Raw genomic sequence first — 26,882 nt, 5'->3', positions numbered from 1 at the left:
CCAGTTCCTATGCTTGTTTGCTTGAATATACCCAGGCAATTGAGTATAATCCCAAGTATCTTGAGGGTGAATATCCTATTGTTTTTGTGTTTCAGCTAAAGGTATCATTCTGTTATCTCTATTAAAATCACTTATTCTAGTAGTTCTATTATCCCATTTACCCAATTTGTCAAAAGAGCCTTCGCCATACTTGGGCTAAACTCTGGGTTGCATGTAGGAGTTGTAGAAGGTGCGGAGGGCTAGAAAGTTTACATCTTTCTTTATTTTTTTGCCATACTTTAATTGTAGCGCTAAGGAGTGGGTGGTTGGTTATTTATTTATATAGAGTTTGGATATCTAGCCAAAATGTATTTTCAAAAGGGTATGATATAAATGACTGTTCTAAACAGCTCCAATTTTTCTTTCTTTAGCAGAGACCCCACTATGTATTTGAGTAAAATGGACTGAAAGACAATAAAGGTAAGTATCTGGTAAACCTAAACGCCCCCTTATCTTTAGGTAGAATTAGATGATTGTATTTAATTCTGGGGTTTTTCCCCACCTCAATGAATCTAGTAACCAATGATTTAATTGAGGCGAAACACTATTGGGGTAGAAAGATTGGGAATACTTGGAATAGATATAATACCTTAGTAATGAATATCATTTTTACCTCTTGAATTATCCCAAACCATGATAGTTGTATTTTTCTCCATTTCATAGCATAGATTGGAGAGCTGCCAGTAATGGGGTATAGTTACAGATGAAGCCACTTGGATTTGTGAGATAAATGCGTCATGACTCATGGTTAATTGAAGAAACTGCATTATCTAAAGTCATCTTAACTCATTTAATGCATTTAACCTTTCCATTAGCATACCAAAGCACCATTGTGAACAATGGTGAATGCCTTAATTAGATGGGATGTTGTGACGCAGTTTTCTGTGTTAAATGAGATAAATGGGATATCTGTGTTTAGTTATTCTGTGTCAAACAGACAAACCAAAGTGGCTGCATCTGTATCTTGGAATGCTTTCCATAAGTCTGCTTGGATTTTTACTCCAAGATGTTTGATGCTGGGGTTGGTCCATTTGAAAGAGAAGGTATCCCATAGTCCCTTAATAATTGTATCTGGTAAATCAATATTTAGTAATTCCAATTTTGAGTAATTTACTTGAAAATTGGATAATTCCCCAAAAGTTTTCATTAAATTAACTATGATCGGAAGGGAAATTATTGGTTTGGTAATGCACATCAATAAATCATCTGCAAATGCTGCACATTTATATTCTTTGCCTGCTACTATGATCCCTGTAATATTTGGGTCTTTCCTAATATATGCTAAAAGAACTTCCATAACAAATATAAAAAGGATTGGAGAAAGAGGGCATCCCTGTCTTGTCCCATTCAATATATGGACTATTGTGGATAGAACTCCAATAACTTTTATTCTTGCTGTGGGGTTGTCATACAGGCCCTAATTCTTTGTCTAGTATATTGTCCTTATCCCAGCCCCTTCAATGTTTTTTCTAGAAATAGCCAGGATACCCTATCAAAGGCCTTTACTGCATCTGTGGTAAGTAATAGAGAAGGAATATTTTTCTTTTTCGCATGGTGTATTAGGGAAATAATTTTTGCCGTATTATTTATGCCTTCTCTTTTACAAAGCCTAATTGATCCGGGTAAATTAATGAAGGTAAGTATATTTTTAATCTGTTACTTAGGATTTTTGCATATAGTTATATTTATCTCATGGAACCAATGCTGGGGTCTAGGTTATCTCTCCCCTTTGAAAGCTAATGGCGGGGGAGGACTAAGCCCTATGATGAAAACCAATGCCCAGGTCGGGAGACCTTATTTTTCAGGTAATGCTCTTATGCCGGGAGGCTTTAGCATTTGAAATTATGACCAGAGGTAAATAGTTAGGGACCGCCATATGGGTTTTACCTTGACGTGGTATGGTGGCTTATCAATCTTATGATCATAATTTTGTAACTAAAAAACCCCCTGTCTTTGTAAATACATGCATCTGCATAGATTACTGATATGACAGGGGACCAGGGAATGTGCATTGATCAATTTTTCTTCTTTTTTTCTATGTCTGTAGTTAATTTGGCCAGATCAGTAGCACTTCCAATGTATTTTAGTACATTTTTATTTAGCCATGGAGTGCTCTCACAATTTTTCCTTTTTGTATTTTGTATAGTTATATTTATGCATACAGTTTATTAATGAAATGGGTCTGTAGCTAGGGCATAATTAAGGGTCCTTGTCTGGTTTAGGTATTATTGTTATATGGGCTTCCTGAGCTTGTGGATGGAATCTATTATTGTTAGAGAGTTAAAATATTTCAACAGTATAGGAGATAGATGTTTTTGAATAATCTTTTGCATTCTAATACCAATAAAGTGTATTGGGCCAGTGCTGCTTTATGTGCTTGTTCTAGTGTATTTATATCCCTGTATAATGTTTTAATCTCTCTTTCCTTTTCTTTTTTCAGTATTTCCCATTGCTATTAGTTTTTCTCTGAGTTCACATTTTACCGTTTCCCATAATATTGTTGGAGATATTTCCTTTGATGAGTTTGTTTTAATTATATCACTAATCCACGTGTTCATTTGCTGTCAACTATTGTCATTATGTATTAAAGTGTCATTTGGTCTCCAATTAATCGTGTTTCGCAAATTTTTTGCCATTTGCGAATTTTGCGGATGTTCTGCGAAACGGGACAAATTCACCCATCACTGCCATATACATTTCCTGTAAAAACTTTAATATCCTTTAGACCCTTGTAGGAAATAATGCCCTTCAAAGAAGAAGAATGTAAGGTAGGATTCAATGTGAGATTAAAATCCCCACCTAAAATAATCATCCCTTCTCCAACCTTTTCAAGTGTTCATACATTTTCTAATGTACAGTTAGTACCTCAAGTTTGGGACATATATATTAGCAAGCTGTAAAATAATGGTGGCAGGTAAGGTGCATCACACCTTATATTTGGGGTGAGTGGTTGCATTGGGAGAGTGAAGGTAATGATTCCTTTACTGTATCCTTCTCTCATCAGTCACATATCCAGCTCTAATTTCTCTATATATCCCATAGGTATCTCCTTATTATGATTAGAAAACAAAAAAGGAGAGAAAAGCGGAAAAAAAAGAAAAAAGAAACATACTCCCAATCAGGTTGCAGCTGTGCTGGGACTGCAGAGACCAGGTAACATATAGCGAGCAACCCTACAGGCTGCTCACCTGGCCAAATGGTTAAGGCATCGAGCCCGAAACCCAAAGGTCCCTGGCTTGAATCCCAGCAATACCTGACATTGTAGTCAACTTGTCATATATTTTGTTCTTTATTAAAGTGCTCAAGTTTGTGTGGATGGGTACTACAGTCAGAAATTCACCTTAGTTCAAACTTTTACTCTAAATAACGTCCTTCCTCATTGAAGGTTGGTAATTCAGTCTTGGGTCACTCTCATCCTGTCCCTTGGAGTTTTCGGGGTTTGTGGTGTGCTCTTTGGAATTGGTACTTGTGCCCACTCCCCTGGTGTGTCCATTCTTACCTCCGGGAGTTTTGATGGATCTGGTATCCATCCTGGTATGTCCATAGTTGGTAGGTGGAATTTTGATAGGAAATTTTCTGTATCATCAGGTGTACGTATGATTGACTTAACACCATTGTATCCCCATCTATAGTGTATGTTCTTTTCCCTTAGAGAGTCTGTAAAGGGTTTTAATATTTTCCTTTTAAATAATGTAAGCCTAGAGAGGTCTTCGAAGAGTCTGATGGAACTGTCTTCATAGGATAGGTTACTAACCTCTCTTGATTTCAGCAGAATTTCCTCTTTTATTGAGAAATTGTAGAGGCAGCAAAAGATAACCCCAAGGTGCAATTAAAGGTGCAGCTTTCGGTTTCTGAACTCTGTGAGCTCTTTCGATTTTTCTCTCTGCGTCTCTCTTTAGAACGCTATTGAAGATATGGAGTAGGGCAGTATGTATTTTCGTCATTTTGGACCCGTTCAGGTACTCCCTGAACTCTAACATTATTTCTCCTACTCCTATTCTCTTGGTCCTCCAGCTGCCTCTGCATTTCTTGGATAATATTGTCTTGTTGTTTTATATGCTTATATATAACACTTTGGTTAGCAGTACTTACTAAGGTTAGTCTCTATATTGTGCGTGCGTGCTGCCAGGGAGATGATATCTCTTTTAATTTCATGTATCTCCTCTTTAATGGTAGCAGTAACCTCCTGTAGCATCTCCTTTATGTCTGCTTTTGAGGGATTGTGTGATATAGGTGTGCAGATCTGGCTCATCTTGAGCTTCACTTTCCATTTCGAAAATTCTCTATTAGACTCTGCCTCCTTGTCTCCTTCCTCTCTTGCCAGCGACATCTTGGCTATGGCACGGTCGCCTTTTTTCTTTAGAAATTGTGTATTTCCTTTGGTACTGGCTTCATCTGTCAGGCCAGTGTTTTCTCCCTGTTTGATTTATTTTTATAAGTTTTCCCCATCTCTCCACAGCAAATTATGGCTGGCATTGGGATACTGTGAGTAGAGCTGTCGCGCTATGCGTCCATTTGGCTCCTTAGCAAGCCACGCCCCCACCCTAATTACTTTTATTATCTGTACAATTTATCTCTATCTATCTGTAACTTCCGAATTTATTTCCCATAAATACTCTTCAATGATCCAACAGTATATATATTGTGCCTTTCCAGCTTTCATTTGTACTGTACCTGATGAAGGGGCCTTGGTGCAATGTATTTTTATTGCTGGCCAATATAGATGTCCCTTCTACAATACTTTTGTTTTTGTGTGTTTTTTATTTATTTTTGCTTGTTGCTAGTTATACTGATCACTGCTGTCCCTGACCGTTGACCAGATCTGTTTACATACCTGTTTAAATACCCCACTATTGGACTTTGTTATGGTTCTTCAGTGCCAAGCTTCCTCCCAAATCCTGACTTCTAGGTCCAAAAAGCCTCATGGCCCTGGTGCAGTCCAACTGGACAAAACTGCTTAGGATACCACTGCAATCAAAATAGGGTGGAGAGATGATGTTGTTTAAATTGCTTTTGTTCCTTAGCACTCATGAAAAAGAACAATATGCCTTTTTATCCTATACAGTATGTGACAAGAACAACAGATCACAGTAGTTGGCATGATTATGAAGTATGAATAATGAAACAAGTGAAAATGTATGGAAATACCTACATGCCCAGAATCACTATCAACAATTGTTCTTATTAAATGTTGTTTTTCTTTACAGTACTCACACGTCACACAAATATTTTTCTCCAACAGTAAAGGAAACAGTCTTTTTTATTTAATCTTGTTATATTTACATTGGTCTCTTTTAAATTACAGGTTTATTCCATGTTTAGTTATTTTTTAGTAGACTAAAATATGTATATACAAATTACAGAAAGATACCTAATCCAGAAAACTTTAGGTTCCAAGCATTCTGCATAACAGATCCCTTACCTGTACTCACATAGCTAAACCAGACCAAGATCTCTTCTGGCAGATAATGAGTGTGAATTACCAGATAAAACAGAATGGATCCTGTCCTGTGTCTTCTGAAACACTTGCCCTGGTCCTGTGTGTATTTCTCTATTCTATGTTTTCTATGTATAGAATGGCATAACACATGACCTTCAATACAGTAAGTAAAGCAAACCACACATTATTCATATACATTGTATTTAACATGCTAAACATGTAGTTCTGGAACCTATGCACTGCTGAATTCAAGTCCTGAACCTTATGATTTATGATTGTCTTGCCATAATTCTGTGGGTAGTCTGCAGAAGGTTTATTTGGTAAAGTTGCTCAACATCTCTGTGTGTTCAACAATCTTTTTATCACAGCTGCATGCTTTGAACGGGATGTTCAGCTCACTGACTCTTCCATCATACACTGCCAGTTGTACATCAAGATTTATTCAACTGATGAATCATGAAGATTCAAGTTTAGAAAATTCCAAAAAATGTAGTTTACATGTGTGTGGAACTGTTCTTCCTTGTTGTCTATTTTTCTGAATGCTTGAACTACCTGTTTAGGAAGATAAAATGCTCACTATACCTTCTTGGCGAAATCTACAAAATGTTGCACATTCTACACGACAATGTGCACACATATACATATATATACATAGACACTTACCTTTTTCAAGTATCTCTTTAAATTATGCAAGCTTGTAGAGTTCTGCATGACACATTTTTAAACTACCATGGTATGGAAGGAGATAATCTGTCATCTGTAAAGGGTTCGATTTACTAACCACAGGCAGACGAAACTGAACATATTTTCTAGTTACAGTGGGAAACCTTATGAGGTATTAAGAAGCTATGAAAATGAATGGTTTGGCTTGTTAGTTTTTTTTTTTTTTTTTATTCCATAGCATTCCACCACAGTTGTGTATGAGAGTGCTTGGCCTTGAGTGCTGACCACATTAAGATCAGATGAAGTAGACCACTAATTCTGAAAACAATTCATTCTCCCGGTAATATATCCCTGGATTTCTATTGCATCATTCTCAAACAGAAATTAGAGTTGAAGAACACAGCTGGAGAAAGGTGAGGAAAAAGTAATAAACATTAAAATGACATAGCAAAATAAGTTCATGAGATGGTCAGTAGGCAGTGCCTGAGGATCACATTCTCGGAATTGCATTCCTTGCTGTGTTTGCCCCTCAGACAGCTAAAGTTTCTTTATAAAACAATAAAAATGATTTAAAGGATCAGTAACATCAATTTTTTTTATTAAATAATTCGTTGGTGTAGGACGAAAAAAAACCACAATGAAATATTAAACTTTTAAATCGCTAAGTCTTTATTAGGAAGCTCCTCTTCAGAAAAGGCGACCATCAGACGATTTTTCCTCCCTGGCTATCTTCTATAAGGGAAGCAGGGAGGAGAAATCGAGCGTCACACGATGGAGCGCCGGATTGCCTTTTCTGAAGAGGAGCACAAGTAGAGCGACTTAGCGATTTAAAAGTTTAATATGTTTTTGTGTTTTTTTTTCGTTCTACACTAACAAATTTTTTAATAAAAATTGATGTTACTGGTCCTTTAAAGTATTTTGTCTAAAGTATACAGTTACATTTTTACCTCTGTAACTTTTTTTAATAAATAGATAACAAGCTAACAAATGTAATGTGTCAATAATAACAATAAATACAAATAAGTCCACAAAGTTTTCTCTGCAAGAGAAAAAGAGAAACACTCAACAAGATGGTCCAGAGGAAGGTAAGAATTAGATGCCAATGTTAGATACATAATTTCCTTGTTTCATTAAAAAAAACTTGATGAGTATCCTAAGAAAAACGCCCATTGAATCTATGGTATCTAGTAGAGTTGAGGCTTAAACAACTGGACCTCATCCGAGTGACTTCTTCAGTATTATGTGTATTCTTCTTAGTTTTCTATGCTTTTATGAATATTTACAATGGCACCAAAAGTAAATTTGGTCAATTCATTTGTGATTTGATAATAAATGTACAGTATGTGGACCACTAGCAAGATGGTTCAATAAAGTATGTGAATTCTATAGTCTAGTCAAGATCAGTTACAGCGGAGAACATTTAATAGACTGGAGAAGGCTTGCTGCCTTGCTGCCATATTGTTTGTTTCCAACTGAACTAAATGGGTTATTAAGTACATCAATAAAAGTTGTCCCCTCTGTATATTAGTACAGGAACGTAGCGACACATTTACTAAGCTCGAGTGAAGGATTCGAAGTAAAAAAACTTCGAATTTCGAAGTATTTTTTTGGGTACTTCGACCATCGAATAGGCTACCATGACGACTTCGACTTTGATTCGATTTTTCGTTCGACTATTTGACCATTCGATAGTTGAAGTACTGTCTCTTTAAAAAAAAAATTGACTACATACTTCGGTAGTTTAACCCTACCGAGGTACAATGTTAGCCTATGGGGACCTTCCCCATTACTTTTTCCCCCCATTTTTTTGATCGTAGGAAAATCCTTTGATCGATCGATTAAAATCCCTCGAATTGTTCGATTCGAAGGATTTCATTGTTCTATCGAACGATTTTTCCATCGATCATTCGAACGTAGGATTTGCAGTAAATCCTTCGAATTCGATATTCGAATTCGTAGGATTTTACTTTGAGGGTCAAATTCGAGGGTTTATTAACACTCGATATTTGACCCTTAGTAAATGTGCCCCTAAGTCTCAAGATCTCTGCACTGCAAAACTAATAACTGAAGTCCATCTGGAGAATGAACCATTATTAATGATGTGAACTTTATCCTTTAGTCAATTCTCTCTCTATGAACAATGAAGTTTAAACTATACATTGTAGTTTATACAGTTAACATTAACAGTGTATGGTATTGTATTAAAAGACTTTGTAGAATGTAAAAAAAATGCTAAAAATGTCTTCCTGCACTATGTCATAAAATAAGATCTGTAGCAAAGAATCCTTCATAAGTACACTACAGGTATGGGATCCCTTTTCTAGAAAACCCATTATATAGAAAGCTCTGAATTACAGGAAGGCCATCTCTCATTGACTGCATTTTAATTAAATAATTCACATTTTAAAAAAGTATTTCCTTTTTCTCTGTAATAATAAAACAGTACCTTGAACTTCATCTCAACTATGATATACTGTAATTAATGCTTATTGGAGGCAAACCATCGGGTTAATTTAATGTTTACATAATTTTTTTATAGTAGATTAAAGGTATGAAGATCCAAATTACAGAAAGACTCCAGGTCCTGTGCATTCTGGAAAACAGGTTCCAGACCTATATATTTTCCTTCAAAGGTCCAGATTCAATAAAGTGATAAAAAGGTTTATCACTTGAAAACTCATGGACAAGATTCAATTTGAGATGAAATTCAATTCAGAAAAACGTATCTCATGGTTTATAACTTGAAAACTCTACTGAAGTCTAAAAAACTGGACTGAATTTTGAGAAAAGTTTTTTTCTCATTGAGTTCAATCTCCCCCATGTAATAAACCATGAGATAACTTATAACTGCAAAAAGAGCTTCCATTTTTGTATGTACCTTTAGCCCAATGTTCACTTTGCCAGAACTTCTTCAAGGGTTCTTCAGTAAGAAATAAGTGCCCCATGGATTTTTTTCTTTCATGTGGACATGCTTAATCAATAAAAGAATTTTTTACATTGTGACCTGTTTGCTGGAGTGTTTTTGGAGTGCCAGTACATGCTATGTCTTTGCTATCTTAATGGTGCCATTTTATTGAGGCAAAAAGTACAATGAGTGCTTCCATTTAGTCTATACAGCCCTTGAAGATGTTTAAATGTGCATTGAGTTGATACATACAAAAGTACAATTTCTGCTTGAACTTTTTTGCAACTAAAAGATTTCACTTCTAAGGTGAACATTCTTTCCCCTGATCTACAGATTCAGTCCTGTATCATTACTCTTTGCTTGATCAAATCTGGTGGATAACAGCATTACTCTTGAGAGTAGATATCTTGAGATTATATTTAATTTTATTTTATTTATAAAGCACATCTGTAAGAAATATTTATAACACAAGAATATAGTGTTTTATTGCAATTTCCAGTCTTGAGAAGGAATGATTGGGGCTTCACCATATTTTGTGGTTTTTATTTTGTTTCAAAGTTCAACTATTACTTAATCTCCCTGATGCTTCTCATCCACTAGGATTAAATGAGTTTGCATACCTGAGATTTATATTGATTTAGGAGTAGAACCCCCCTTCTTTTTTTTATTTTGTATTATTAATAGGTGGAAGGGCTTACACAAGAAATACTTGGAAATTATACAGTACAATGACAATTTAGGGGCTTTTAAATAAACGAACAATATTACCCAGGGGAAATATATGCTCAAAAACACACTTTTTTTACAAAAGCATCTGTCATTAAATTAATAGTGTTTGAATTATGCTTTACAATTTAATGAAGAGATTTGTATTTAATTTTTTTTTGCAGTAGAAAACACACAATAGATAGATAATTTTAGACTATTGCTTATTGTACAGGTCAAAACATTCTTATTTTCTCATTAAAAATGTGTTGACAATGTACAGTATATCTGTAAATCTTTAACCGCAATGTATTTATTTAATCCTATTTTATTAGATAAGATCTGCAAATAATCATGATAGAATTAAAGCTGAACCATTCCAATGCAGTTAATGCATGTATGTGAACTATTCACATTGTAGGTGGTAATAATTCCTCGAGGAATAAGTAACTAGGATTTTATTAAATATGAATATAACACATAATCTGAGTCAGTTTATTGTCTTTTTGGGATTATGTAGTGATATAATGTCTGGCTCAGATAACTACTTTCACATGGAAAAGACAAATCATGTTAGTTACTTTTTCCAGAATTTACTCCCCCCTTAAACAATTATGATTACCTGAGTTTAGCGAGGTTAAACAAATGGGCAGCAGAATTTGTTAATTCAGGATAAAAATGATAGCCATGTACCTGCCACATACTGTGCTCTCTTATAGTCAGGTATGTTAGATAGATGGCATGTTGCCTTTTAGGGGATCTTTTTATTTTGCAATTATAATAATAATATAATATTGTTGGAGATTTTATTATATAAATAATGCTTCGATCATTTCATCCTTTTACTGCTGCAAAAGAAATATAGACTGTGAGTGTGGTTGACCCAGACCCCCAACAATTTATTTTCATACATTTCCCCTGCTTGCAATCTATACATACAATCTATTGTAGCCCTCCCCATGACTCATTCCCTATCAATCAGCAGAAATAAAGAAAAAACATTTTTGGGAGCTAATAACCCCCTGTTATCTTTTTCTAGTGGTACTAAAGCAGGATATGTCTTCATTTAGTATCTGGGGGTGTTAAACACCAAGGGGGTGATTTATCAATGTTCAAATTTGAATTTTTGCCCAATTCAAAAATGTTTGCACCAATTTTGAATTATATTTTCAAGAACTCGAATTTTTGGTATTTAGTAAGCACAAAGAACTTGAAAAACTCAAATGTAAAACATTGTCATCTAAAAGCTTGTAAAATTCATGTAGAAGTTATTGAGAGTTGTAGGCAAAATTCAAGCCATTTTTTTTAATTGAGATTTTCACTTTTTAGTTGTAACAAACAAATTTGAGGTATTGAAGTAGTTTTTCCACCAATGTGTATTCAATCAAGTTTTTTATATTCAGATTTTTCTAATAAATAAGAAAACATTCCATTTATTTTAACTGTAAGTTTATTCGAAGCAGAATAAACCTCTAAAACTTCACAAATGAATTTTTTTATTAAATATTCACACAAACAAATAATTGTGTGGTCTATTAACCTTAATTTAGCCAAAGTCATGTTGAAACTCTATTTACATATGTATTGCCATGTAAAAATGAAGGCTTCTGTTTCAAAGCTTTTGAATGTATGTTTCATCCACTTGTAAAGGTTTACCTGCCTGTTTTGCCGTAAGTGGTGGAGAAAAAGAAAAGATACACCACAAAAACCATCACTTTAATACCAATGTTAGTAGATGATATCTGATATCTATTGAAAGTTGGGAAAGTAAAAGTTTCTCCATAGTGGGGTGTTTAGTGCAAGTATTATTTTATGCATACAGTAGTTTTGAAGGGATTCAGTTGATTCTAGAAGCAAGCTTCTTGTAGGAGCATGTTTAAGCCTGGGATAAACCATTCATGTAATGGTGATATTTGTGCATCCAGGTAATAAAGCCATAGGTTTGGAAAGCTGGGGCCACTCTGGTCAAAATACTACATTATTAGAAGTCACCTTGGAGTTCCATGAACTTTATGATTATGGAACGCTATGGTGAATTATATCCTCATATTTTTCAACAGGAGGTACTTTATATATTATAATCCACAAGTTATATCAGTATGACCAAAATTATTGTTTGGAAAGCTGCCTGCAAGGATTGGCCTGGTCCACTAGGCATATTCAGTACAATGTCAACTACTAAGACCCAGGGCAGAAGTGAAGGGATACTAAGAGGTGCAAGAGTCTCATGTAGAGATCACTACTGCCAGGAACTGGCTGCACCTCACACCAGATAATGATCCCAAGAAGTCATGCCAAAATGTATACAGGAAAGAGTAAAGAGGAATAGGCATTGTGTTGTGGGCCCTATGCCCTTTAGATAACATTGGGAATTATGTCAAAATGATATCGTCAGCATGTTCCAAACAGTGAGATGTCATCTGGAGTATTTTCTGAATATTTCCTCTGTAGTTTCCAGTATATGTGCATGGAGTGAATCGTTGAAATAAACTTATCAAGACAAGCTCTGAAAATTCCTGCCAGTTTTAGCAAATGATGGAAAAAAGATAATTTTACAGCAAAATTAATTAGAGGTCTGTACTCTATCTACCATATTCCTATTGGTAATATATGTAGAAAGGTCAGTGTTGATTTAAAGAGTTCAGCAAGGTACCCACTGAAGTTCCTGGCCTGCTGTTGAAAGCTTTGATTAGCCTTGTTACAACCCAGACTTTCCTTGGCTTTAAATGGTATGCACCTGCAGTTCTTCATTCAGAACTTTCATTTTCCCTGCTGTACAGGCTCTTAATTAAAAATATTATTAGTGGGGATGGGTGAGCTTTGCCTTGCAGTTTTTATGCACAACCATTACAATTTATTGATTCAATATATACGAAAGATTATCAGGGGTAACTTTGCCCCAACTGAGAAACATGACATAGGCTTATTTGTCTATATTTCTAATATTACAAAACACAAGCAATCAATCTTGAGCTTTCAGAGTAATGTAATTAAAGGGATATTGTCAATTACAGAGTTAGAACACAACTGTTTCTTTTGTATTATTAAACTATTGAGTGATAAATGTAAGCAAACATTCCAGTCTGTTCTTCTTCCTCTTCTTCTACTTCTTCTTATTGATTGACAAAAACATTTAGATAAACAAAGCTCCCTGTGCAATATATCCTATAAGAATATCATGCTGGGCATTTAGGGGCATATTTATTAAACTCAAATTAATCAAATTTTTTTAATGAAAACAAATCCAACCAAACTCCCATCTTCTATTTCAAATTTAAATTTTTCTCAAAATAATTGGAGTGACAAAACATGACAAAAGCGAGCATTAATTGAATCATACGATTGGAAAAAACTATTTTATTGAGTTTTCACCGCCGGAACTTGACTTTTTTTATCAAATGAAAACCCCAGATTTTCCAGTGCAGATCACAATGTCAAGATACAACTTCAGGGACATCTGTCATTGACTTCTGCATGACCTCAACAGATCTGAGATGGTGAATTTTCATATTCAGATTTTAAGCAGCTTCAGGGTATAATAAATCTCTAAAAATTAGTTTTTATTTTTCCACAAAAATTTGAGTTTTCCCTCTAAAAAACTTGACCAGAAAAAAAACTCCACAGTCCAATGGTGGTTACATCTAAACCAATCTAGCCAGTGCTTGGTATTGTGCATGATGATATCTGGGTTCTGTGTGTCTGCTTATAACCAATAATCCCCAAAAAATTTTTTATGATGATGTTGCTTCCAGTGAAACTCTCTAGATCAACATTAAGGGGGTTATTTATCAAAGGTCGAATGTTGGAATTTTTATACCTCTGAACTCAACTCAAATGGTATCTTGGGGAAAACTGATTCTGTACTTTGTATCAAAAGTCTTATTTTCGACTAAACTCACAAACTCTAAAACTAAGAATGTCACTATGATTTATTAAAAATATGTATAAAAAAGTATCAATGGAAAATTATGTTCAGCTTTGCAATAAAAAAATAAAAAATATGAATACCTCAAAAATCTCTAAAAACGTTTTTGACCGATTCCTAACAAAAAAAAAGCTTGAAAACCTCAAAGTCTAAATTGAATGAGTGGTCCAATAGGATTTAGCACAGCTCTCACTGACTTCGATAGGATCTTGACAACCCAAGGGGTCCATTTAATAACAATCTAATTTTGGTTTTTTTCCCACAAATCTATAAAAATTTGTTGTTTTCTCTTGATTTTTGAGATTTATGAAATCTAAAAACCACGAAAACCACTAATACAAAATGTTGGCAGGTAAAAGTTGTCAAGGTCCTATAGAAGTCAATGGAAGTTGCACTGATCTTATTGGGCCTATAGAAATCAATTAGGACTTTTAGAAGTTTTCATTTTTTTTGCTAGGAATTGTTTGAAAAACTCAAATCTTTATAGGATTTTTTAATAAATATAATAATTTCATGATATTTGTAGTTTCAGAGTTTGTGAGTTTAGTCATGGTTTCAAAAACCATGAAAACTACAAAAATTAGACTATTGATAAACACCCATCATTCCTAACACAATCCATTTTTTCCTACTTCCTACCCTGTCACTGTTGTTCCCCAGTTGCTGGTTCACTCCCCGTGGGCATTCTGGATTGTACCATCAGTAGACACTTTGTTGCAATCTGTCTCTGTTACTCTTTATAAAAAAGTTCAATAGTATTTTGGGATTTTTTTTTTGTATTTTAGAGCTTTTAAAATCAATTTTAGCTTCTTTTTACAAAGTAAATGTAGGGGTCTGGTAAATTAGCCACCCCTAATAATATTGTCAGGCAAATCCCCAGTGGTATAGATGCCTAAATGGGTCCTAACAGGGGACCTATTTCATTATTCTGCCTAAAGTTATGCCCCTGGGTGTTCACGATAGTGACCAGTAGATGGCACTGTGCTAACGTATAAAACCCTTGGTAGCCATGTGCGCAGGGTCCATCTTGTGCTGGTTCTAGCCTGAGCAGGCAGGCAGAGCTTGAGTGGAACCAAGACAGGTCAGGTCTAGTAAGGATAGGCTGCTCACCTTAAGAGGTCACTCGAGGAGTGACAGATAGACAGGCTATTTAGCTGAGTAGCGAAACTTCACCATTGTTCGGTGCCCTGGACGAAACTAGTGAATTAGCGCTGTCCTAGCTAATTTTCACCTGGTGAAGTCTGGCGATGAATTTCCAGAGGTTAGTCAATTTGCCCCTAAGTGTACAGACCTAGGGATGTGAGATTCCCCTCAGGTTCCACTTAGGGGAAAGGCTGAAAGCTGGGTTTACCCTGAGCTACTGTCCCCGTCTCTGTGGGGGACAGCTACTGACCAAAGGTGCTGTAAATATATGCCTATCCACAGTAGATGTGTGATCCTGCTTGCTCTGTATGTACACTCCATTGAGGATTGTTATTGCTCATTAAATAAGTTCATTGTTTAAGTTATAAGAACCCCTGGCACCCAATCCCCCATCCTGCATGAAGTTACAGTTAAACTACACCCTGCCTCCACACCGTTTGAGAGGGCTTACTCCCTAAGATTTAAAGTCTCATCAGGGGCACAGTATTGGGAGTGGAGCTCATAATCAGAGAATGGTGCACTCAATTTACTACCTCGCTACATAAGATTAAAAAAGACAACAACCTATTGCAAGAATATATGATCATCAGGAACGGTGAGGCCCAGTTAATATATTAAGCATACAGCACATTACATACGCACCAAAGGGAGCGCAATCAGACACAGTGTAATCATTATGTTTTTGATAAAACCCATCAGTGACCACAATACGGAATGGGATATGTGCTCTTATCGTGACATAATATATTGCATGTGCAGTTATAGTCATAAGTAACCAAAATCAGACAGGTACAAATAAATATGCACAGAACTTAAATATAAATACTGCATGTCATATGTGCAAATAAACCCATTATTAGTGATGGGCGAATTTGCACCGTTTTGCTTCGCCGAAAAATTTGCGAATTTCGCGAGAAATTCGCGAAACGGCGAAAAATTCGCGAAACGGCGAAAAATTCGCGAAACGGCGCCGGCGTCTCGTTTTTGACCCCGGCGCCTGTTTTTGACGCCAGCGCCCGTTTTTGACGCCAGCGCCCGTTTTTGACGACAGCGCCCGTTTTTTCGTCGCCGGCACCTGTTTTTGACGCCAGCACCCGTTTTTGGCGCCGCGAATTTTCGCGGGCGTTTCGCGAATTTATTCGCTGGTGGCGTAACGCGCAAATTTGCAGCGAATTCGCGCCTGGCGAATAAATTCGCCCATCACTACCCATTATTGTTCATAGCTTTGCATGGTGTGGGCCTATTTTAAATGCCTGGTATGAGATCAATTATCTAGAAACCTGTTATTCAGAAAGCTCTGAATTAAGGGAAGGCCAATAGACTCCATTTTAATTGAATAATTCACATTTTTTTTAAAAATCTGTTTCTGTTTTCTCTGTAGTAATAGAACAAAACCTTGTACTTGATCTTACTTAAAATAGAATTGATCCTTATTGGTAGCAAACCAATCTTACTGGCTTTATTAAATATTTAAATAAAAAAGTTTTTTTAGCAGACTTAGGGGCCCATTTATTAAACCTTGATTTTTTTCTGGTCAAGGTTTTAAGGGAGAAAACTCAAATTTTTCATGGCAAAATAAAAACTCAAATTTTTAGAGCTTTACAGTATCTTACCCCAAAGCTGCTAAATATTAGAAACCAAAAATACTCCATATCAAACTTGTAGAGGTCATGTAGATGTCAATGGCAGTCAATGTCCAGTTGTTTCTTGACATCATAGTCTGCACTGGATATCGCACTGGTGTTTTAAAGGCACTTACAGCTACACCTTTGTGTATTTCATTAACAAAAGTACTTTTATATTCTGCTGTTTGAAAGGGCAGACTACAAGTTGACTTGGAAGTTGACCTGTCATAAACTCCAATTTGTATTCACCTGCCAATAACACTATAATGTTCAACCTCACACCTCAGTATATTTTGTCTTCTGTGTTATTGGTCACATTCTAAAGATATCAAGACAAATTTTCCAAAATGCATTTTATCCAAAGATTCCAAATTTTTTTCTCTGTAATAAAACAGTAACTTGTACTTGATCCCAACTAAGATATAATTAATTATTTTTTAAAGCAAAACAAGCCTACTGGGTTCATTTACACCAGGCACAAAATAGATAGAGACATCTGATAATATCCATATCTATATCATACTTTGGAGACATTTTTTCTCTAAATATTTGTGTTTTTTTTATTTCTCTAAAACTGTAATACTAAACTTTGGCAGTTAAATGCACTCGAGGTCCTACAGAAGAATGGGAGCTGCTCTGATCCTATTGGACCTTATTTTTTTTTCAGAATTTATTTTACTAGTAATTGTCTGAAAAACTTGGATTTTTAGAGGCTTTATAGATATTCAGATTTTTTGGATCCTTCAGCACTTTTTTCTGCTTGTACTTTTTCTACTTGGATCTTTTACTGGAATTCATGGTTTTAGAGAAATAACCCCATATGCAATTTGCATAATGCATAATTTGCCTAGGGGCAGTAGCCCATAGCAACCAATAAGATGTTTGCTTTTAAACAGGTGACCAGTAAGTTCCACCTGCTGATTGGTTGCTATGGGTTACTGCTCTTGGGCAAGCTTAGCACCTTTTATTACATTACTCCCATAGAGTTTAATCTTGGTTTCAAAAAGCTCTAATACAAATAAAATTATACATTTAATAAATGGGCCTCCAAATGTTAATTCTGTGATAAATTTCTCCTTTAAATTAGTATTTTCTCATTTTCAAAATAATGCCCTACAAGTCTGCTTTATTTTCTTTACTTGAGAAAAAAAAACCCTCAACCCACACATTATTTTAAAGAAGAAATGAAAAATAATAGACTGGTGGGGAAGAGCTGACCTAGTATGATCAAAGCCTCCCATCCCGCTGCACATGTACGCTGAATTCCCAGATAAGTGATCGGGTTTGGCAGAATGATAGCATGTGGTATGTATGTAACAATGGAAGGAACAAGGTTGGAAGCAGAAAAGGAAAAAATATATAATTTATCCAAACCACAAAAGTATGGATTTCAGATCCCGAGCTTCACAAAATTTGTGTTATTTTAGGATTTTTTAGGACATTCTCTGCAGTGTTGGCTATCTGTTAAGAAGTACAGATTAGAACTACAAATTAAAATTTATTTTCCAATGAAAGACAAGTAAAATGTGGCCCTGTGTCTGTTATGCCAAACTAGTTTCAGTTTCAGACCCAAAAAACATAAATTCAGTTATCAAAAACTTGAGGATGCTCATTATTTTTTATGATGTAGGTTTCTTTTATATATAGCATATATTTTTGTTTTACAAATTGACTTAATGATCTCTAATATATAAATATATATACATTTATAATTTAAAAAATTATAAAGGTTTTTAGAGGTGGGCGCAGCTTTACTTCTTTGCTATCTCCTATTTTTGTAGCTCCCAACGTTCACAGCTGCTGCCGGTTGATCCATGTTGAGTCCAATAAATGTTTATAAGCACAGCCGCTACTGTCAAAACTGTTTTTGGCTCAGAGTGCCAATGCCAAAGTGCCAGTGTTTTTTTCTACAGGTGCATAGGCTGTATTCCAATCGTTCAAATCGAAGTAATATCGTATTCGATCTACTTCCATTTGAAGATTTTTTTTAAAAAAAAGAACTTAGATTTTTCCACCAAAAGTCCACCAAATGACTCCAAATAGGTCGAAATTCTAAATTTTTTCTTCCAATTTTTACTACGACCCTTGATAAATCTGCCCCTAAGTGACTTAATGAAAGTCAATATAGGATTGGCTAGACCGAGATGACTTGGAACCAAATGGCCAACTTTAATATATTTATTTATATATATATTTTAAAACATTTTTTTCTATTTTAAAGAGATACATTTTTATTTCAATCTGAATGCAAATGGTCACACCTTCATAGAACCCCCTGGTTTCAATCTATGTTTGTGTGAAAGAGGCAAAGCACCATGTCTGCATACCATATCCCGTACGGGAGTCCTAGTATAGCTTAGCTTTAAATAAACATTTACGACCATTTGTTTATTTACATTTTATAACATCTGGTGCAAAGCTATAATAAATAAATTCTTGCTAGAGGTATTTATCACTTAATCTGGGTTGGGAAAAAGTGCACTAAACAAACCCACAGTGTCAGCACATAGGGGCTACATTAAACGTTTCATATAAGAAATTCCTTCAACTTCATGATTTCATTTGCTTCCATATCCAGAACTCAGCAGCCTTCCACCTTTCCCCATGCACAGGGGTGGAGTGGATCATTTACAATCCCTCCATGACTGTAAGACTGAAAATGAGAAAAGTGTTAGAGTGTCGCTGAAACAATGGGACTTTGATGAGGTAAAGCCGAGTTGGTGGTCCTTTAATGTACATGCTATGAACGAGCTTTGAATGAGGTAACGCTAAAGTCCATGAAATTTGTTATTCACTTGGCAAAAATTAGCAGAAAATAATAGTGAGCATTAAACCTTCATATTCAGGATCCCCAAAACAAAGTCATTTTAAATCAAGGTTTGCCATTTTTATTAATAAAAAAAAATCAATTCTGCCAAGTATTTTAACAGTTAAAAAATATAACTACTGAATGAAAAATACTGAGCTGAGACTATCGACTATATTAGGAGCTTGATTATTTAACTTGCTCTCATATGATTTGGCCAAAAATGCATTAATGGGGCTTTTGTAGAAGAGAATTTTGAATATAAATATGATTGATGGAGTGTGCTGTTCTCTTGTTCACTGATAATTGATTACATGAGACTTTTTTCCAATATACGGGGTTGTAAGGTATAAGCTCTACAGGCCAGATTTGCTTGGAAGAGGAATAGCTTACACTGGCCAAGGAAGGGCTTCTGTCAATCATACAAAAAAGATTCCCAACTGTTATATCATTTTTTTTTTAAGTAGGAACACAAATATTTTATTATTTTGTATAATTAATGAAATAACAGACCTTGGCTGCAAGAACCATTACGTGTTTCTTCAAACAAATAAAAATTGGTAAAAAAAAAAAAAAAAGGCTTCTCCATGTTTATGGTGGGAAGGTGCCATCTTAATAACTGCTGTCATGCCTCTGCAAGGTCAATTTGCAAAGTATTCCCTGGTGTGATTATGTGGGTGCATTATCTGCCTGCATAGGAATAATAATGAGGCTTGATGATGGAGCCAACTCAAATTATGTCTACATTCTTGAGTTTCTTCTTCTTTTCCCTGAAGGGTGGACATTTAAGAAAGACACAAACAACCAGTCATATTTAGGTCTTGTATGATGGTAGTATTATTGAATTAACTCTTACTCCACATTTATATCTAGAAGAAGATTGAACTGAAAATGTGGGGGGAAGAAGACATTTTTATTTGCAACAGTTTATCCTAACATGCCTAATTTATATTTCACTAAAAAGGAAGAGTCCTAACAGATTTGTGAGTAGTTGCATTCAAACCTACTCCTTGCTCTTCTGTATAGTTGTGCTAAGTGCAATTGTGGCCATATTGCCTCTTCTGAACCAGGTGTTACTATTGACTCTGGGAACCACCACCCTAAATGGGGCAGTAATCCAGGGTCATCATAGCAGGTTGTGTCAATAGACGTGGCAGACTTCATCACATGCACATGCATTGTGGTGTCACAATAAGGACAACAATGGGGACAAGGGTGCTAGTTTTGATATTCAACAGCTTTGAGAAACTGGTACAGGTATGGGACCAGTTATGCAGAATGCTTGGGACCTTGGGTTTTCCAGATAATGGATCTTTCTGTAATTTGGATCTTCATACCTTAAGACTACTAGAAAATCATCTAAAGATTAATGAAACACAATAGGCTGGTTCTGCTTCCAATAAGGATTAATTATATCTTAGTTGGGATCAAGGACAAGCTACTGTTTTATTATTACAGAGAAAAAGGAAATACTTTTTAAACAGTTAAATTATTTGATTAAAATGGTGTCTACAAGAGATGACCTTCTCGTAATTCAGAGCTTTCTGGATAATAGGTTTCCAGATAACAGATCCAATACCTATAATATACTCATGGCTTTGGGAGTTCCAGAAAAATGTTGCTGTGACCCAGAAGAAATGCCTGTGAAAAGTTTATCAACAGAAATGAAAACTTATAGATGCTTTTTTATACAGCCTTGTTGCTGAAAGGACTCCAGGCCAATTTCTTATAACTTCTGTATTTTATTACTTTGCTCTTGGTCATAACATTGTTTCCCAGCCAAAAGTAAATGTGTTGGGGTGAGGTTTCCTCTTGCTGGCATTCTTATCTCTCTGGAAGTTCTGGGAGCTGTGAAGAACCTGCCCAGCACTTGCATCAACTCCACCCCTGAAACATTTGTGCTGACTATTTCACAGACAGTCAGGTGTCAGAAGGCAAAAGAGACAAAGGGAACATTCGATATAGGAGTGTCTATACAAGATAACTGAAATAAACACAAAAAGCCATAATTACTATAAAATTATCAGTCTGTAATTCAAGTTTCTTTTTGTATATGAGTCCATAGCCAAGATGAAAAACTTTAAATAAACTTTTTTTTGCAGACATCTGCTGGATCTCTGTATAAAAAAGCTGGAAATTTCAGAATTTAAAAGAAACTTAATTTCTGAATATTATTTGTCTCTTGGCTGCGACAGCTGTGCAATAGGAGACCAGTCATGATTGTGGCGGTGCATTTCCAGAAAATTAAACATAAAGTAGGTCTTTGTCAACTGGCTCAATTGATTTTAAAATGTATTTTTAAAATGTATTTATTTAATAGGAGGGCTGAGCTTGCAACTGCCCATAAAGCTGCATACATTATTTTTATGCAGAAAGGTACCCATGCATTTTGGCAACAGCCCATACTTAATAGCAATTTTAAAAAAAAATTAGAAAATCTTTGGTGTAGCAGCCATCCTGCCATACTTCCAAAAAATAAGTAGGACAGCAAATAATGATTCACAAAATATCTTCTCTTAATTGGTCTTCAGGGTAGGGTCCTACCCTATACATATATATAGTATACAGTATCTAAGAGGGTGAATAATCAACCAATGACACTTGTAAAATCTCACCCTTATTGGCCTTCAGACTGACCCCTTAGAATTTTACAGATATATAAAAACATTGTAGTATGAAAGGGTCACATATGATTCCCCCCCTCCCCCCGGAGAACTGCAAGAACATTAACGGATGTAATATTCACACCTGAGAACTCAGCACTTCTGTCCAGTAGATGGATTGTGCTCTGCACCTCACGCAATAAAGCCGGGTGCACCAAGGAGCACAGACAATCCCTATTCTTACTGCCTGCCATAGGATTCAGCCATTCTGTAATGGCAATGTGTGTAGTGCAAAAAAATTGGAATATTTTTGCACGTTGCACACTGCCCAGAAGGTTGTAAATACTCCTGAAATAGTCACCCTACTATAGTTCTAGTGGTACCCAGGGCATAAAATAACAACTTACCCCAAATCTCCCCTAACCAGCCTTCAGGCTGGGCCCCTTAGCTCTTAACAAGATTTAGATATATAGAAACATTTGGGTAACAGTCACCCTGCTATAGTTCCAGGGGTACCCAGAGCACAGATAAGCACTCACCCTAATCTCCTCCTAACTGGCCTTCAGACTGGGCCCCCTTAGCTCATAATAAGGTTACAGATATATAGAAACATTGGGGTAACAGTCACCCTGCTATAGTTCCAGGGGTACCCAGGGCACAAATAAGCACTCACCCAAATCTCCCCCTAACTGACCTTCAGGCTGGGCCCTTTAAGCTCATAACAAGGTTACAGATATATTGAAACATTGGGGCAACAGTCACCCTGCTATAGTTCCAGGGGTACCCAGGGCACACATAAGCACTCACCCCAAATCTCCCCCTAATTGGCCTTCAGACTGGGCTCCCTCAGCTCATAACAAGGTTGCAGATATATAGAAACATTGGGGTAACTGCTATAGTTCCAGGGGGACCCAGGGCACAAATAAGCACTCACCCCCAAATCTCCCAATAACTGACCTTCAGACTGGCCCCCCATAGCTCATAACAAGGTTACAGATATATAGAAACATTTGGGGTAACAGTCACCCTGCTATAGTTCCAGGGTTACCCAGGGTACAAATAAACACTCACTCCAAATCTCCTCCTAATTGGCCTTCAGGCTGGGCCCCCTTAGCTCATAACAAGGTTACAGATATATAGAAACATTGGGGTAACAGTCACCCTGCTATAGTTCCAGGGGTACCCAGGGTACAAATTAGCACTCACCCCAAATCTCACCCTAACTGACCTTCAGGCTGGGCCCCCTTAGCTCATAACAAGGTTACAGATATATAGAAACATTGGGGTGTCACCCTGCTATAGTTCCAGGGGTACCCAGGGCACAAATAAGCACTCACCCCAAATCTCCCCCTAACTGGCCTTCAGACTGGGCCCCCTTAGCTCATAACAAGGTAACAGATATATAGAAACATTGGTGTAACATTCACCCTGCTATTGTTGTAGGTGTTCTGAAGGCAGCAAATTTCACTGGTCTTCTGGCCCGGACTTTTACGAATATCATAGAAAGCAAAGACGCATTCACAACCCTAATTGGCCTCCATCCTGCCTCTAACCATTGACTTAGCAGCTATATATTATCTATAAGAGATCTCCTCAAGAGGATCAGACCTGAGTGCAAAACATGTTGCCCCTGAGACATTATTTATTATTACAGCATCTTCAGAAGAATTATGTATATTTGACCTTGGATGACCATGAATCTAAAACACAATCATTTTATTGGTCTATGATTGGATAGGAAAGGTATGTTGTTTGTTATGTGAATGCCAATAATGAAAAATAAGTAAACAGATCACTTAATAATATGAAATAAAGAGTCTGGTTAATGTTAAATGCTTAAAATTGGATTACATTGAAAGAAAGGAGATGGAAACTCTCATTCTGCACAATCTCTTGCTTTATTTTTTTCCTCCTCGTGTGCTGTGTTAAATGACAAGTCTAATATGTTCTCCAGACGCGGTTGATCTAAGATCTTCAATTTCGATAATGCTCAGTCTAATATGAGCCAAGCTTCTTTGGCCATCGAGCAATGATTTTTATTTTGCTTTCCTTGTCAGATGTTTCTGATGTTATATAAAGTGGTTTGCTGACATCTATCAAGAGCCGCCGCCAAATTATGTGTGATAAAAGCAAGAAATCCGTTACATACGAAATCCTGGAACAGAGCATGTGCCGAAAATATAACCATGATCACCTGTACCAGATGCACTTGTAGCAACATCATTTATACGCTTGACTCCACGCAGCCAGAGGGAATATAAGTATAATGAATTAAAGTCATCTGTATTTCTCATAATTGTTTTCAATTTATTTTAAAATTCCTTCATATGTAAACAGGCACTAAGGGGCCCATTTATTAAACTTCAAATTTATCTGGTCGATTTCTTAAAGGGGGGAAACTCACATTTTTTGAAATAAAAAAAATATAATCTTTTGAGATTTATTGTACCCCAAAGCTGCTAAAATCCGAAAATACTCCATCTCAGACGTGTGAAGGTCATGTAGAAGTCAATGGCAGATGTCCTGGAAGTTGTTTCTTGACATTGTGATCTGTGCAGGATCATCCAATAAATCCAATAAAGTTGAGTGTTCTCAGTGACATTCAAATAAAGTTAAGTTTTCAGAGAGTCAATCGGATTTTCAAGAAAAATTATGGATAAATGAGTTCAATTCATGGATGGGAGTTTGGTCAACTTTGTAAACTTGAGTTTTAGTAAATAACCCCCCCTATGTATTTGCCACTGAGTGAGGCCTAATAGAGATGAGCACTGATTCCACCTGCATTTGCCAGAATATTGACTGAAACCTTACAGCTTTTTTTCAAAATTATTAACTTATCAACTGACTAGGTCTTTCATTCAATTGATTGATATGAGTCTGGAAAACATGAATTTGAGAAAATTAGGGAAAGATTTACCAAAATTTGAAACTTGAACTCACCACAGGAAAACTCACCACTTTCTCTTCTTTCCTAAGGGATTTTTAGAAGCGTATTTATCAAATGTTGAGCTCTAACTTTCCCCTTATTACAAATATACTTCTAAAAATCTGACTGAATAGAAAATCAGATTTTCTGTAGAGCGCTTTACTCTCACATTCTGATAAATCTGAATGCTTGACATTAAGAGGCAGTTTTACCAAAGGTTTAATTTCGAATTTACTCAATTTTCTTACTCTAATAAATTTGAATGTACTCAAATTTAGAATGGTATCTTATTCAATAAAAAACTCGAACCTCTAAAATTAGAACGAATGTTACTAACCTAAAAACTCAAATGAAACTCAATTTGACTTTTTCTCTGAAAAAAACTAGAATGCCAGGAAGGCTATTAACATCTTCAAATGGGTCAATGGACCTCTGCTATTGACTTAATTCGGCAGGTTTTAGGTGGTTTTTAGAATTAAATTGTTAGCATTGTCGAGGTGTGATAAATCTCGAGTGTTTTTAAATTTGAACATGTGAGTTTAGACAAAAAAAAATTTGAATTTACCATTTGAACCTTAATAAATCTGACCCTAATTATTACAATCTTGTTTCTTTTAGTCTTGGAATTCACAATCACATCAATCAGGTAAGAACCATTTTGTGGACACTGTTATTAAAGCAAGCTTTGCATTGGGACAAAATCTTGTTTATATGCCAGAATGGGGTTCCTGATGCCCATACAGTGGTTACACAATTAGATGGTGAGGAGGGAGGAATTTGGGGAGTGCAGTGACATCTAGGATGTGCCAAATGGAAAGTAAATGCCTGCCCCACTTCTGTGCATGGAGGAGGGTCAAGCGATATATGATTGACAGCTGAGAATTTTAAGCAAGTTTATAGCAGTTCTGGATGTTTTAATACAAAAAGAAATTGGGGTTCAGGCTTAATTTAAAAAGGACTTTTATTATACAGCTTTTTATGTCTGGGTAACAGGTCCCCTTTAATAACAACATATATAGGCTTCCTATCTCACTCAAACCAACCACATATGACATCCAGATTGTAGAGGGAACACAATACCGTATGACAGTGTTATAGAAATAAAGGAAAATCATACCATTGGAATAATTGAATAAGTTACAAACTTAATGCAGGTCCCCCTAAACTGTAGGGATAAGATATTTTTCATATGTTAAGCCAAAACCATCCAAGGAAGACAGGGTCCTTGGGTTGTTTTCCTTTATCTATAGAGGCTAGTGCAATTCACTGGGCTCGGTAAATAAGTGGTTATAATAATATTTCTGTTTCTCTTCTCATGGGTGTGTTTGTCTATCAAATATAGATAAGAGGGACATGCAGAGAAGTTGCATGTTTCCAAACCAACCAATACCACATCTAGGGGAATATTAAAGATGACATGGTGAACACATCCATGAAGTAAATAAACTAAATCAATACCAGATGTTTCAGTGATTAGCTAATGCTGAAATACATGGCATTCCCCAGAAAGAGGGCCAAATTCCTATTTTGAACCCACCCCTGACCTTCACGTCTGGGAGATTCCCCCAAAGTCCCTAATTGTTGTCAGAAATTGTAAAGGGAAAAACCTCATCACTTTTAAATAAACAGCTCTAAAAACTGCAGTTCCTTGCCAGATGTGCTCACTTTTACAGTTGGAAGTCTATATAAGACAGCTCATATATCTCAGTTGGACGTTAAATACACTCAACAGGGTGTCGTTCTCTTATTAAATTTCTAGAGGAAAAGAGGAAACAGCTACACACTTCAGAAAAATCAGCCATGTTTCTTTTGTGCTCGAATGGCGTCTCCTTAGCTGAACATGTAGCTCGAACAACATTTACATTTCTTACAATGTAATGATACAATTTTATTAAAAATCATAAGCTAAACAAAAAGGGATTGGCGAATATATTTGGTCACAGCTGGAATATTTTCATATCTTGTGAAAACTGACTTCCTTGACTGTTGATGGGTCCCCTGTATTGCAGTCCAAGGGAATGTTTGCTAGGAAAACACTAGTGGCTTTAATTTGCATTAAAAAGAGTTAATTTGGATGGAACTATTCTGTTACAGAATGTGAA

Source organism: Xenopus laevis, chromosome 6L, assembly GCF_017654675.1.
Source record: "Xenopus laevis strain J_2021 chromosome 6L, Xenopus_laevis_v10.1, whole genome shotgun sequence".
Classification (NCBI taxonomy): Eukaryota; Metazoa; Chordata; class Amphibia; order Anura; family Pipidae; genus Xenopus; species Xenopus laevis.
Note: the sequence above shows the minus strand (reverse complement) of the source record.